The sequence below is a fragment of the Budorcas taxicolor genome, chromosome 1, assembly GCF_023091745.1.
Source record: "Budorcas taxicolor isolate Tak-1 chromosome 1, Takin1.1, whole genome shotgun sequence".
NCBI classification, from domain to species: Eukaryota; Metazoa; Chordata; class Mammalia; order Artiodactyla; family Bovidae; genus Budorcas; species Budorcas taxicolor.
The window spans coordinates 74767466-74782896 of record NC_068910.1 but is presented as its reverse complement, the minus strand read 5'-3'; positions in this window follow the sequence as shown (position 1 = coordinate 74782896).

Below are 15431 nucleotides of genomic sequence, written 5' to 3'. Positions count from 1 at the left end.
GGGTTATTAGTTTAATAAGCATTTCATTGAATCTGGGAGTTTGAGGGACCATCATCTAAGCCGCACCCTTTATCCTACAGAGGCTCACGGGAATTTCATCATTTACCTAATATCAGTTGTGAGTGGACAGGCTGGGACCAGAACCTGTCCTTCCTGGAATTCAGTTCAATATTCTGCAACAGCATCTCAGATAATATGCACTTGCCAATTTGCATAATCAATCCTTTGCATCACCCAGGGTTACTGTTGAAATATGTAGTGATACACTTCCTGACCTTTAGAATTTTAAATCACTGGGCTTAGTGAAATTCCCTAGACACCTTTAAGAACTTGTGAAAAGGAAAATGAATGCAGGCTTTTAGAATGTTTTGAATACCAAAAGCCAAAGCTGCACAAGTAAATGACAAGAGTTTAAAAAGAATGCCTTAACAGCTGGCTGAATAAATCAACCAAAGTTGAAATGTTCACTTAACTTGTCTGGAAGGAGGGTAACAGGTAAGCACTTTCACCTCTTGCCTCCTCAGCAAACCCAATGTGATGCATATTTTTTCATATGCGCTTGTTATGTATAACTTAAAACTAAACTTTGTCATCCAAGGAGACCCATGGTGTGGGATTCAGACTGCCATGTCTGGGCGGGCCTAGGGCCTTGCTGTCAAAGAAGCTTCTGCAACAAAGTAATGTACCAGCCTCTGAAGCTGTATTTCATGAAGGTACCTCATGACTTTGGCATATACTTTTGTTGCTGGGGATATAGGATTTCTGTTTCCTCCTGTTTAGGAACAGCCTGCCTGCCAATGTCTCATTGTGGCTAGCCAGCCAAGGGATTTTCCTGCTCCATTTGGGTAGGAAGGGAACTTCATTTTCCCTTAAACATCTTCTGTGAATCACTTGAGTCCTTGGAATGGTCCTTCTGAAGTATGGCAAGCGAAGAATTGATCCAAACCCTGGGTAGAGGGGAAAGATACAGACGCTAAGGACTGATGTTGAAACTGAAGCTCCAGTACTTTGACCACCTGATGTGAAGAGCCAACACATTGGAAAAGACCCTGATGCTGGGAAAGATTGAAGGCGGGAGGAGAAGGGGATGGCAGAGGATGAAATTGTTGGATAGCGTCACCGACTCGATGGGCATGAGTTTGAGCAAGCTCTGGGAGGTAGTGAAGGACAGAGAAGCCTGGCGTGCTGCAGTTCGTGAGATTGTGGGGAGTCGGACACGACTGAATGACTGAACAACAAGGTGCTCTGGGTAACTAGATCCAGATGTGGGTGCCCATGGCAGTGGGTGATGCCCAGGGCTGAGGGAGACCTATAGCTTCATTCAGAGCTGCCATTAGCGGCATTCAGAGTACATCCTGGCCTGCGCTTGAGGAGAAGGTATCATTAGGTAACAGTGCTCCGTGGACTTCTTCCTTCTGCCAGAGATGCCCTTTCCTGGCCAGAGGTCCTGGAGGGAAATGAACAATGAGAGATCCAGGACTGAAAGACCATGGAAACAGTGAAGACTGATGTGGACTGTGCCCTGAAGACGCTAACAGACGCTGTAGGGCACGATTTGTTAAAATACTCAGAGTGAAAATGCTTTGTATATGGACCCCTTATGTGTTAATTCAGTTCAGTTCAGTTCAGTCACTCAGTTGTGTCCAACTCTTTGTGGCCCCCGTGTTTTAGTTATAATTATTATTTTTATAATGAACATCTGTGTCGATATTTATTGAATGAGAACAATGTATACGAATGATTAGGTAAGAGCTAGAATGAATGCTGAGTAATAAATTTAAAAAATACATTCATAATGGAAAATTTCAAGCATATTCAAAACGAGAGAGGAGTAGAATGAACTCCATGTACCCATCTCTCAAACAATTATGCAATTATCAGTCCTCAGCCAGTTTCATCTGACCTATATCCACTCTCCATCCTTTTATGAATTGTTTTGAAGCAAATCCCAGATATAACAGTTCATCTCTATGAAGTCTGTCTTTAATAGTTTTGATAGATTTTTTTCAAAGACCTATGGCTGATTCTTGTTGATGTTTGACAGAAAACAACAAAATTCTATAAAGCAATTAAAAAACAAATTATTTTAAAAACCTAATTCTAATAAAATTGCTACGCCTAAGATTTAATTCCTTAGCATCATAAATGTCCAGTGTGTATTCAAAATTTACTAATTTCTCCATAATCAGTTTGTTTGAATAAAGATCCATATGAGACTCACACACTACAGGAGGCTGACATAGCCCTTAAGTCTTTTAATGAAAGAGACTCCTGGTCTCTTTTTCTTTTTTTCTGACCTCCTTGTTGTTATTTTAAAATCTAACTTGGTTTTAAAGCAAAGTATTGTTATTTAAATTTGTATGCCATTGTTACTGTGATTGGTTTGAATTAAAAACTGATTAAAGACAATTTAGGTGACATAAACTTTCAAACTGTGGTACTACAGAAGACTTTTGAGAGTCCTTTGTATAGCAAGGAGTTCAAACGTCGATCCTAAAGGAAATCAAACCTGAATATTTGTTGGAAGGACTGAGGCTAAAGCTGAAGCTCCAATACTTTGGCCACTGATGGGAAGAGCCAACTCATTGGGAAAGGCCTTGTTTGCTGGGAAAGATGAGGTCAGGAAGAGAAGGGGACGACAGAGGATGAGATGGTTGGATGGCATCACTAACTCAATGGACATGGGTTTGAGCAAACTCTGGGAGATACTGATGGACAGGGAGGCCTGACATGCTTGCAGTCATGGGGTTGCAAAGAGTCAGACATGACTTAGCCACTAAACAACAACAGCAGCAGGAAGTGAAAAAAACAGGGCTCTGTACCCTCTGTAAGTATGCTGTTTGATGTTACAGCTGACGTCCATGTGGGTGTGGTGCAGTGATTCCTACAGCTGGTCTCTGACTGGCTGCAGCCTGAAAACACAGACTCCTAGTATCCTAGTCAGATACTTGGGAATCTGTATTTTACAGGGCTCCGTGGGTAATACTTAGAGCCATTCCTTTGGTAGTAAAATGAACCCTGCTTTGGCGTCAGAAAATCTGGCTTCAAGTTCTCACTCCTCACTCTTCATTAAAGCATCAGATTTTTTTTAGCTCCCACTGTGTGCCAGACCATGAACTAGCTTCTGAGCTGCTATAACAAGGAAATCAACAGTCATGCTTTGCACCCTAATGAGCTTGCACTCCAGAAGAGGCAGGCATGAATCAAAGAATCCTGTTTATCAGTGTTCTTCATCCACTGTGCCAGGTGCTAGAAAGAGAACACAAAATGCCATGAGAAGGGTCTGACTGAGTCAGCACGGGGTCAGTGGTTCACTTTTCCCTGAGAAAATGGCCTTCAACTGAGATCTTATCTGTGACGAGAGGGCAGGATGTCTGTCACTGGGGCACACAGGTCAATATGGTTTAGAACTCCAGGAGAGAGGGTTGAGGTTGGGGAATTAACCCCTCAGGATCTGTTCTTCTGCAGACAAACAGCCAGAGGCTCTGGTTCTCTAGCCATCCTCCTTCTGCACTCAAATGTCTCACAAGTCTCTAAAATATCTTTCATGATTCTGTCAATTACATTGAAGCTCAAACAATGAGGCTGTTAATAGGCCTTTCTTAAAGAGTGTTAGAATTTTGTTTGTGGTTCTTAAGGCTTCTCTCTATGCTGGTGGGACTGGTTAGTTATTTACAAAATGATATGCATAGCATGGGTTTGATCTCTGGTTCAGGAAGATCCCCTGGAGAAAGAAATGACCCCCCACTACAGTGTTCTTGTCTGGGAAATCCCATGGACAGGGGAGCCTGGCGGGCTACAGTCCATGGGGCTGCAAAGAGTTGGACAAGACTGAGCAACTAAACAAACAACAAATGCATAGCCGAGAGGAGCATCTGATTTCGTATCACAGCTCCTGAAGAACTGTGCAGTGACAGGGCATTTGTCAAGTGTTTACCTGAAAGGTTTCCCATTTATTTCTTCTTCACCAGAGCCTGAGAGAGATGGATTATTACCGTATCCGTTGTACAGATGCAGAAGCAAAAGCTGAGACAGATGCGGAACCCCACTGTGGTCACAGTGAAAAACGGTGCAGTGGCCACCTGTAAGTCCGTGCAGCTGGGACCATTTATTACCACCGCTGTGTGTGTTCTGAGCTCCAGATATATGCGTGTATATCGAAAATACACAATTCAGACCCACTGACTTCCCAGGGCCTGTCTCAATCCTAAAAGTGAGTTTCTATAGAAGATTCCCTATGTTTCTTCTTCCACTCTCCAAAGCCAACAAGGTATCCTCAGAAACCTGCAGCTCTCAGCCCAAGGGAAAGCAAAATGAATTGTCCTGAAGGTGCAAGTGATAGAAAGGTTAGGTGTTATTAAGAATTCTACACATTTGAGCTGGCATTTTGCTTTACCCCTGGATGGATCTTTTTTTCAATATGAACAACATTTCTACTCTTCCCCTTAGAGATTGCTGCTGAAATTGGACCACGTGGGGAGCCCTATAATAAGAAAGGCTTTTTTCTATGCATTGGGGACTGTAGGTGACAACATAGCATTGTTTATTGTAAAAGTTGCAAGACTGCTTACTTCCCTTTTGATATGTTTCTTCCTATCTTACTAATTTTATAGTGCATGCTGTCTTTAAGAGTCATTCCTTGGAATTTGAAAGACCTTGTGTAAGGAGATCAGCCCTGGGATTTCTTTGGAAGGACTGATACTAAAGCTGAAACTCCAATACTTTGGCCACCTCATGCGAAGAGTTGACTCATTGGAAAAGACTCTGATGCTGGGAGGGATTGGGGGCAGGAGGAGAAGGGGACGACAGAGGATGAGATGGCTGGATGGCATCACGGACTCGATGGACGTGAGTCTGAGTGAACTCCGGGAGTTGGTGATGGACAGGGAGGCCTGGAGTGCTGCAATTCATGGGGTCTCAAAGAGTCGGACACGACTGAGCGACTGAACTGAACTGTGTAATAAAAAATTCCTGTTAAAATAGCATGCCGCCTTAAAAAATTAACCCTTTAGCATCCATTAAGGCTTAAGTGTTAAATCATAACCATGAAGTGTGATGGCTAAATGCCTAAATGATTTATTACGAAGAAGCCAAAGGCTTCTAGATATGAAGGAATCCAGGGACAGAGCCAAAGTTTGAATGATTCTAATGGTGCAAAAATATCAATAAATTTTTGGATATCCCTCTCTTTCCCTTTATCTATCCTACTGCTAGTATTTGTTGATATATTTGAGTGTTAATCATGTCAGATACTATCAAGTCATCAAGGATAGTATAAAATATAGTAACTCTTCTGCCTTTTTAGAGCTTCTGTGGAAAAACTGGTTTTCTCAGTTTTTCCCTGAGAATTTTGCTTGGCTGTTGTGTCTAATGCTGCAGTTGTTGGTCCAAGTGGGAATAATGCCATGGGACCTCATCTTAATCAAGTAATATTTTTTAAAATATGACCCTTATCTTTGATTTTGGTTATATGTTTTATTCTATTATTCTTTTATATTAATAATATATAATATAATAATAATATATATATAGTGGTTCTTAAGGCTTCTGTCTATTCTGGTGGGACTGGTTAGTCAGTTACAAAATGATATGCATAGCTTGGGTTTGATCCCTGGTTCAGGAAGATCCCCTGGAGAAAGAAATGGCCACCCACTCCAGTATTCTTTCCTGGGAAATCCCATGGACAGAGGAGCCTGGTGGTCTACTGTCCATGGGGCTGCCAAGAGTTGGACATGACTGAGTATATATATGTATAATATATGTAATAATATATAACATTAATAATATATTAAAACCTATAATATTAATTATATATATATATTTATTCTATTATTGTTAATAAATTATCCTGAATTTTCCCTCAAAAAATTAAAACATTTTGAGGGTCTAGGTTTTGCCATGTTAAATTCCATTTTGCGACCTTGTTGAATTGTCAACAAAGGTTGGTGGATTTCTGCTAAATTGGGTGCATTCTTATTCTCTCTAACAAAAAAGTGGAGGAAGGAATATCTTTCATTGCCCACATCAAATGGCGCCATCATCCTAACTTTATTAAATTTGTTTTGCAGTGTGAGAACTAAGACAAAATCCGCTTCTCTTAGCTCTAGTTTAGCTTCCAAATGAAATACTAGTCTGTTAGTTCATTTCACTATATAGCATCAAATTTCTATCACTGTGCTGATGCTGGTCTGGATCCTGACCAGATGGGAAATGGACAAAGTACATGCTGATGGAGAAAACAGAGAATTTCAGAGCAGGGGAAGGAGGGTTAGGCTGCTTCGGTTGGGTATCTCACTTGATCCTCAGGAGCCAACAAGCTTCAGTTTCCCACGTGTGGTTTGGATCTCGAATCGACAAGTGAAGAAGGCATAGGAAGTGGGAGACAAAGCACAAGTTCTTTCAGTTCACAGCTTCATTTTGAGACTAGCCCAGAGCAAATAAAAGGAAGCAAATTCTTATCAGAACTTCAACACTCCTGTTGTAAAGGCCCGTCTCATGCAAGCATGTCCTTGGGATTTATCTTAGGAAGACTTGGCTCCATTTAAGCAATGCTCCAGTCATTTGAGAATCCAGGAAAACTTCAAACACCAGGGACCCAGCTGGAAAGCCTGTGATGGCCGCTCTGTGAGTACACGTTTATTTTTGGCTCTGCTGGGTCCTCGTTGCTGTGTGGGCTTTTCTGTAGTTTCGGCAAGCAGAGGCTACTCTCTAGTTGAGATGCGTGGGCTTCTCATTGTGGTGGCTTCTCTTATTGCAGAGCACGGGTCTCTACGGCCTGCAGGCTTCAGTGGTTGCAGCACGGGGGCTCAGTAGACGCGGTTCCCAGGCTCTAGAGCACAGGCTCAATAGTTGTGGTGCACGGCTGCTCCAGGCATGTGGGATCTTCCTGATTTAGGGATCAAACCTGTATCTCCTGGGCTGGCAGGCAGATTCTTTAGTACTGAGCCACAAGGAAGCCCCTAGTCCAGTAGTTCTTAATCAGTAGGCATTAGACCACCTGAGTCAGAAATTGATGTATGTTAAAATGCAGATTCCTTGGCTCCACCTTGGGCCAACTAGAACAAAATTTCCACAAAGTGAGATCTAACAATTTGCATGTCCACAAACATGCTAGAAGCTTCTTATTCGTACTTAGGGCAGATACCCCTGGGGATATGTCAAACCCATATCATTTGGGAATGAAGGCAGAACTTTGAGCCTGCAGCTCACATGGGCTGGGATATTTTTGATAGAGCTTCTGTTACAGATAAAACAGTAACAGTAGTCACATCAGTAGCAAAAGGCTTCGTAAAACATTCCAGTCTCCATGGGTGGCATAATTTCTTGTTGTTTTCAAATCCTGATATGTTCTAGAGAAATTTCATTTTTTCATCAAGTTTTCTCAGCTAAATCAATGTGCTGAGGCTCTGAATATACTTCTGGTTCTTGCATTGGAATGCAGTCTCATAGAATAAAATCTCATAGAGCTGTTTGGATAACATAGGAGGATGAATGGATTTGTATCCATGCACTTACATAACTTCACATTTTGCATATTTGTATATTGTTTTATTTAACAAATATGGGCTAGGTACTGTCCTGGTGCTTTAAAAAAATTTTTTTTAACTTCTTTTTTGTATTGGAGTATAGCCACCAGGTGGAGAAGGCAATGGCACCCCACTCCACTGCTCTTGCCTGGAAAATCCCATGGACGGAGGAGCCTGGTGGGCTGCAGTCTATGGGGTCACTAAGAGTCAGACATGACTGAGCAACTTCCCTTTCACTTTTCACTTTCATGCATTGGAGAAGGAAATGGCAACCCACTCCAGTGTTCTTGCCTGGAGAATCCCAGGGACAGGGGAGCATGGTGGGCTGCCGTCAATGGGGTCACACCAAGTCGGACACGACTGAAGTGACTTAGCAATAGCAATAGCCACCAGGGCAAGCTTCCCTGGTAGCTCAGTTGGTAAAGTGTCAGCTTGCAATGAGAAGACCCCCTGGGGAAGGAAATGGCAACCCACTCTAGTATTTTTGTCTGGAGAATTCCATGGACAGAGGAACCTGGTTGCGCTACAACCCATGGGGTCACAAAGAATCAGACATGACTGAGTGACTAACACATAGCTGATTAACAATGTTGCAATAGTTTCAGGTGAACAGTGAAGGGACTCAGCCATATGTACACATGTATGCATGCTCTCCCAAACTCTCTTCCCATTCAGGTTGCTATATAACACTGAGCAGAGTTGCATATTCTATACAGTAGGTCCTCGTTGGTTATCCATTTTAAATGTAGCAGTGTGTGTATAGGCAACCATAAGTTTGTTCTCTAAGTCTGTGAGTCTCTTTCTGTTTTGTTAGTAAGTTCATTTGTATCATTTCCTTTTAGATTCCATATATAAGGGATGTCATATGATATTAATTATAATTTAATCCGATATTTAATTATAACTATAGTATTAAATTATAGTCATTTAATATTGTTGTTGTTCAGTCACTAAGTCACATCCAACTCTTTGTGACTCATGGACAACAGCATGCCAGGCTTCCCTGTGCTTCACTATCTCCCAGAGTTTGCTCAAACTCATGTCCGTTGAGTCGGTGATAATGTCCAACCATCTCATCCTCTGTCGTCCCCTTCTCTTCCCGCCTTCAATCTTTCCCAGAATCAGGGTCTTTTCCAATGTGTGGGCTCTTCGCATCAGGGGGCCAAAGTATTGGAGCGTCAACTTCAGCATCAGTCCTTCCAATGACTATTCAGGGTTGATTTCCTTTAGGATTGACTGATTTGATCTCCTTGCTTTTATAATTTTAATAGTATTTAATTTTGATAAAAGAGTAGGATTGAAGTAGCAAGAACGATCTGACATGAAAGACATTTCACCTGCCTTCTTTGGGGTGGCACTTGGTACATAGAGGGTGGGTACTTGGTACACAGACAGATGTTGGTCCTGGCTTTCCCGCTTGCTGGTTGTGTAACCTTAGGCAGGTTATTTAACATCTCTGAATCTCTGCTTTCTCACCTATGAAGAGAGGACAATAATATGTTCCTTCTATAGTACAGAAAATAACCTTAATAACTGTGTCTGGAACATACCCAATGCTCAAGAAATATGCTGCCCCTCATTGCACTACAGGAAGGAGTCAGGTGGCACGTTGTAGCTTCTGTGCACTCAGTGATGGTCTGTTATTGAGGAATATTTCATCATTTTTTAGTTCTTATACTTTTCCTGTATCCATAATGCCGCTGTTCCCTTCTGCAGGAACAATGAAACACGGTACCAGCCTTGCTGCGTTATTAATTTTGCCCTGAGCATGCTGACGGTGACCTCTTCCACAGTAGCCTTCACTGCGTTGTCTTAAAAACGTTTCACAAAGGTCCTTCACTGAGTGTGAGCATTATTCTCCATCTTCCCATTGCTTCAGTGCGGCAGTCATCAGTAATAGGTACATTTGCAGTTTGGCTCAGGTTTCTTTCTCTGCTTTGCTCAGAAGGTACCACTGACCTTTCTAATTAGCTGGGTTGCAGATGACCGAGCTTGCACGCAGGAGAGCCAGTGAGAAAATAAATCTTCCCTTTTTTCTGTCTAGCCAGTCACCAAGAGTCAGGAAAACTTCCACTCAAAGTCCATAAATCTATCTTCCTTCCTGAAGGGATATGAGAGAGTAAGTCTCCTGTCTTTATGCATGATAGTGTTCCTGAATGCACAGGGAGGGTTTTGGATTCAAATTTTTGTGCCATATTCACAGCTGGTAAGATTAGCATCCTGCAGGTAGGAGTCAAAATCGATTTGGATGGGTAAAGGACAGTGGTATGTTTTGGGCTTGTAGATCACCTGAGCTCCTCAAATGGGCTATAAGTAAGGGTATTTCTCAGACAAAAAATCCACACTGAGCAGGAGGATCTACCTGGGCTTGGGAATAAGCCCATCTAAATCCACCTGGAATCCATCTAAAGCATCAGGAGAGAGGGAGGAATTGAGGTCATGGACTCCATCATCCTATTCCACATAGAATGGATGTTTCAGCCTGTCCAAAAGCACAAAAAAGGAAGTTGAGCTGCTCCAAGCAGTTGCACTAGCTGTTACAGTGGAAGTACAGACGGTATTTAGGAAGCACCACGGGCCAGGATGTATGAGGACAATCCCAGGCTTCCGGACCACAGGCCTCTCTAGATGGGAGGAAGAGGGGTTGGCAAAGATCGGGAAAGGCTTTTCTCACCTAAGAAACAGCCTCACAGACCTCTCCAGAGGGCCAGAGCATTTGCACAACTGAGATGCAGCAACCCAGAGCCAAGGGGCTGCTCTCTGGGGGCCAGAGCAGGCGAAAAGCCTGAAAACTCAAACCCGAAAATTCTGCCCATCATCCCAACAGGCCAGCGTGAAATGGCTGCAGGTTCCACTGGTGAGGTGAGGCAGTCAGCCTGCGAATTGCTTCTTAGGTCCTAGGTGAGTAATTCAGAGTAAACATTGAGAGAAAAGTGAAATTGGCTCAGTAGTGTCTGACTCTTTGTGACCCCCATGGACTATAGCCCGCCAGGCTCCTCTGTCCATGGGAGTCTCCAGGCAAGGATACTGGAGTGGTATTCTCTTCTCCAGGGGATCTTTCCAACCCGAGAATCAAACCCAGGTCTCCTGCATTGCAGGCAGATTCTTTACTTTCTGAGCCTCTAGGGAAGCCCTAACGAGAGACTTGATAGCAACTTGACGTTGCTATGACATCTAAGTGTGGAATCAGCAGGCACATTGTGTCTGGACTTTTAAGATTTTATTTCTGTTGTGTTTGATTTTTAAATATAAATTGGAAGAAAGATTGGTCCTTCCTCCAGATGGTCTTTGTGCCCACCTGTTTTTATGCCCACTGTTTTCTTTTACTTCCAGCTGTTCCACTACCCTTATATCCATCCTCCATGGCTCATCCCCACATAGACAAGCTCACAACTTTAGGTTTCAGGTTCTTCTCCCCTCAAGGCACCTCTCTGATTCTGCACCCAGTTCTAAGATGTATGTATATGGGCAAATTTCCCACACCACCAAACAAGTCTCCAACAGCAGCTGGGTATCTTGCAATTCAACTCAATTCTGACACTGTCTTTGCGGGGACAGCATCAGATCCCACCCGTGAAGGCTCAGTCCTACAACACTGCTCCGTCCCCCAACTTCAGATGTCAACTGCAAGTTCAGTTTATCACTTGTGCTTCTGACTGATCAGCTAAAGTGGCCTCCTTAGTTCTAGTGACCTCCTCAAGTTTGACTAATTTACTACTGCAGCGCAACAACTCAGGGAAACATTTTACTTACTAAGTTACCTGTTTATTCTAAAAGGATATAACTCAAGAAGAGCCAGTGGAAGAGATGCACAGGGTGAGAAAAGGGGGAAAGGTGAGAAGCTTCCATGCTCTCATGAGGACCACTCTCCCCAAATCCTTATGTAGTCACCAACCCGGAAGCTCTCCCAATCCTGTCCTTTGGGTTTTTATGGAGGCTTCATTACTTAAGCATGACTGATTACATCACTGGCCACTGATGACTGAATTCAGTCTCCAGCCCCTCTCACCTCCTTGGAAGTTGAGGGTCGGTGAACCTGTAAGTTTCAACACTCTAATCCCAAGCTTGGTTTCCCTGGCCAACAGACCCCATTCTAGACACTTTGAAAAAGTCACCTCATTAATCTAACAAATCACCTTTAGGAAATTCCAAGAGTTTTAGGAGCGCTGTGCCAGAAGTGGGGACTAAGACCAAAAATACGTTTATTATGAATAACAGTGTCATATCATTTACATGAATGCTGAGTGCTGACTTGACAGCAATAACATTTCTTTTGAAATTTTCAAGAATATGATCCTCAATGAAGCAATGAAACTAGTTAAAAAGTTCATACCACTGTCAGAAAAAAGTGTGGCGTTTTCCCGCATTAGTAGTAGCATCAGGGCTCAAAAACCCAGGGAGGAACTGGTTGGCTTAAAGATATTAGGAGATGATCTTTGATGGAGAAAACAATTTTCCAAACAGATTGCTATTTAATCATTCAGATGGTTCTTTTGAGTTACTTTAAGATCTGTGAGGCTGATGCAGGCTATAAATTCAATAGCTTGTCACTGTAAGCTGTACAGTTTTATAGAATATTGTATTAATTTTTTTCAAAGGCAGATGCAATCGGAGTGTAATGTCTTAGCCATGTTCTAGAAAATGATCCAAAAGTACATTTTTCAAACAGGATTGTAAACTGCAGTTGAGGTGGTGGCCCTATAACTGAAGTGGACTGATTTCTGTATAACTGATTTCTTTGTGGCATTTAACCTGGCCAGACTTGGGTCCTGCAGCCCTCATGGATCAAGTTTCTACCTTTGCTCAGGTTCCATCATGTCCCAGGAAGTGATGTTGAGAAGAGTAAGGAGTTTGATCCACCTGAGCTGGGTTGCCATGTATACTGAGCTAATAGTGGGCTGACACATCCAAGGAAACTCTCCTCTGTCCAGAAAGCATTTCCCATCAGGTCTCAAACTTTTCTCCAGTCTCCTGAGGGTGTGTTCAGTCATTAGTTCATATCCAACTCTTTGTGACCCCCAGGACTGTCGCCCACCTGGCTCCTCTGTCCATGGAGTTTCCAAGCAAGAATACTGGAGTAGGTCACATTTCCTCCTCCAGGGGATCTTCCCGGCCCAGGGATCGAACCTGCATCTCTTGCGTCTCCTGCATTGGAGGCAGATTCTTTACCACTGAACCACCTGGGGAACCCCTCTGTTCCCCTAGTGAAGATGAAGTCTTCCCTCCTCTGTGATAGTCAAAGACTGTCATGTTGCTGCCAAAAGACAGCTTTTCACACTCTCATCTTCCTTGAGAGAATGTAAAACTAATTGGTGTGCGGCATGAGAGGATGAAATTTGGCAGAATTGGCAGGTGTGAACATTCTTTCTTCACGTCGCGCAGAGTCATCTGGAGGAGAACGAGGGAGGTGTCCTGATAGGAGCTGTTTCCCATTGCACAGCGCTGGCCACCGCATGACTCTGCACAAGCAGAGAAGATGCGTGCTGCTGCGAAAAGAACTGACAGATACGATTTGGTTCCGGGAACTGAGCTGCATGACACACGCTGGAAACGAACTCATTAGCTGTGATCTTGTAAAGATTCTGGCATTTTGCGATAAAGTGGTTTGATCACCAGTCTGTCGCATCGGGAGGTTTTGGAGTAGCTTTAAACGGCACTGTAGATCAGTAGGAAAATGAAATGCTTTACATGTGATGAAAGATTTCCACTCAGAGGAGACGACATTCAACCATTTAAAGTCTGTGTGTGTGCACACGCATGCATACGTGTGTGTATGTTGGTGTGTGGTGTACAGCAAGAGAAAATCCACTTAGGAGAACTTGTAAAGAACCTCCGAGAAGGGACTTCCCTGGTGGTCCAGTGGTTAAGAATCTGCTTGCCAAGGCAGGGGACTTGGGTTGGCTCCCTGGTCCGGGAGGACTGCACATCCCTTGGGGCAGTAAAGGCCGTGAGCCACAGCTGCTGAAGCCCGTGTGCCTAGAGCCCGTGCTCTGCAAGAGGAGGAGCCACGCCCTAGGAAGCCTGCGCGCTGCAGCTAGAGAGCAGCCCCCACTTGGCACAACAGAGAAAGCCAGCGCACAGCCACGAAGACGCAGCGCAGCCCCAAATAAAAAGAAAGAAATGATTTTTTTTTTTTCAAAAATAAGAAGAAAGAACCCACTAAAATTGTCTGACCGAGGCATAGCCCTTAATTTTGGGACTACTGGATGTGTAAAATGAAAGGAAGTGAGCATCAGTGAGTGTAAAAGATGAGAGCCAGAAAATATCAATGTGAGTTATGATATCAATGGAACAATGAATTGCCAATGACACAGAGGTGCTTTATGAGTCTTGGCAGGCAATTAGGTAAGAGTAGTTTCTCCGGGCGTAGCAATTTGAAGTGGTTATTAACTATGTACACTGAAATTTGATGGGCTAAAAAAAAAAAAGTTAAAAAGTAACTTTCACATTGAATTGTTCCCTCCACTATGCTTTTTTTAAAAAAACAAACCCAGAGTCACGATGAGCTGAAGTAAGAAATTTTTTTCCCTAACAAAGATGACTAAACTGAAAGGATAAAACCTTCTATTTTTAGTGGGTCCTGATGTTCTTTATTGCTTGCATTTCTAGTTTCCAGATAATATGTTCTCCAGTTGGCTGGTTATTGTGCAGGAAGTCACATTTCACTATGTCAGCAAACAATGGCATGAACTGAAAGAGTGAAACAAAATCAACTTGGGAAAAAACTAACATAAAAACACTGACGCCTAGAAGTAGTTTAATCCCTTAGAACATAAAAGACTATAAAAGCAGAGTTAAGATAAAAGACCGTGCTATAGGTTTTTCTTGGCTAGATAAGTGTAAATTCTTATTTGTAGTTTAAATTACATGGTTGTGAAAAATGACCAATTGGTAATTGAATGGGTAAGAAGATATAGCTGTGTGTGTGTATATATACACATACAGTACAATATGTATATATACAGTAATATATATATAGTTTTTCACTGTTGTTGTTTAGTCGATCAGTAGTGTCTGACCAACTTTTTTGTGACCCCATGGACTGTAGCCCACCAGGCTCCTCTGTCCATGGGATTTTCCAGGCAAGAATACCAAAGTAGGTTGCCATTTCCCCCTCCAGTGGATTTTCCCAACCCAGGGATCAAACCTGCATCTCCTGCACTGGCAGGCAGATTCTTTACCACTGAACCACCAACGAAGCCACTATCTGTTTGTTGAAGTATTTTAAAAAATTAAGTTATATGAAGACAGTTAATTTCCAGGTGAAGGAAACGTCGATGAGATGGAAGCTGATGAAAAGCAAATGTTTTCCTGACTTCCATTTGTGGTTCTTTTCATTCTTCTTTGCTGAATCACACTTACTTATCGTACAACTACATTTATAGTTAATTTAAAAATAAAATAAATGTCTGATTTTAGAAAGTGGAGCCCAAAGGAAGCACTCTTCTCACAGTCAACAGGAAAAGTGGACTCTTTGTCAAGGCAGTGTGGTACCGTTTGTGTCATCACCAGCAGTCTCTCACTATCAGCATGCAGTTTTGCCAATGGATATAAATCTGCTTCCTGCTGTCTATGTCAATCAAAAATAGCATCCTGGCATTTCATTTCATGTTTCACAGACGGGAGACTTTTGGCAACCTGAGGACATGTGACTTGAAAACAGGAGCAATATTGAAAAGTGTATTCTCTTCCAGTCTTCATAGCTAAAGGGAGTTAGAGTTGAACAATTCTCAGCACAGCACAGAGAGCTAAAAGATATTAAATTCACAGGATATGGTTTTGCCATCGAAAACTGACTTGGGAGGTTTTTTTTCGAGTGAGGAGGAAAGGCAGCCAGTCTAGGGGTTTGGAGTCAGCAGAAGTCTGCTCTCTTCTCTGCAGAGATTGTTCTAAGTAATATAGTCA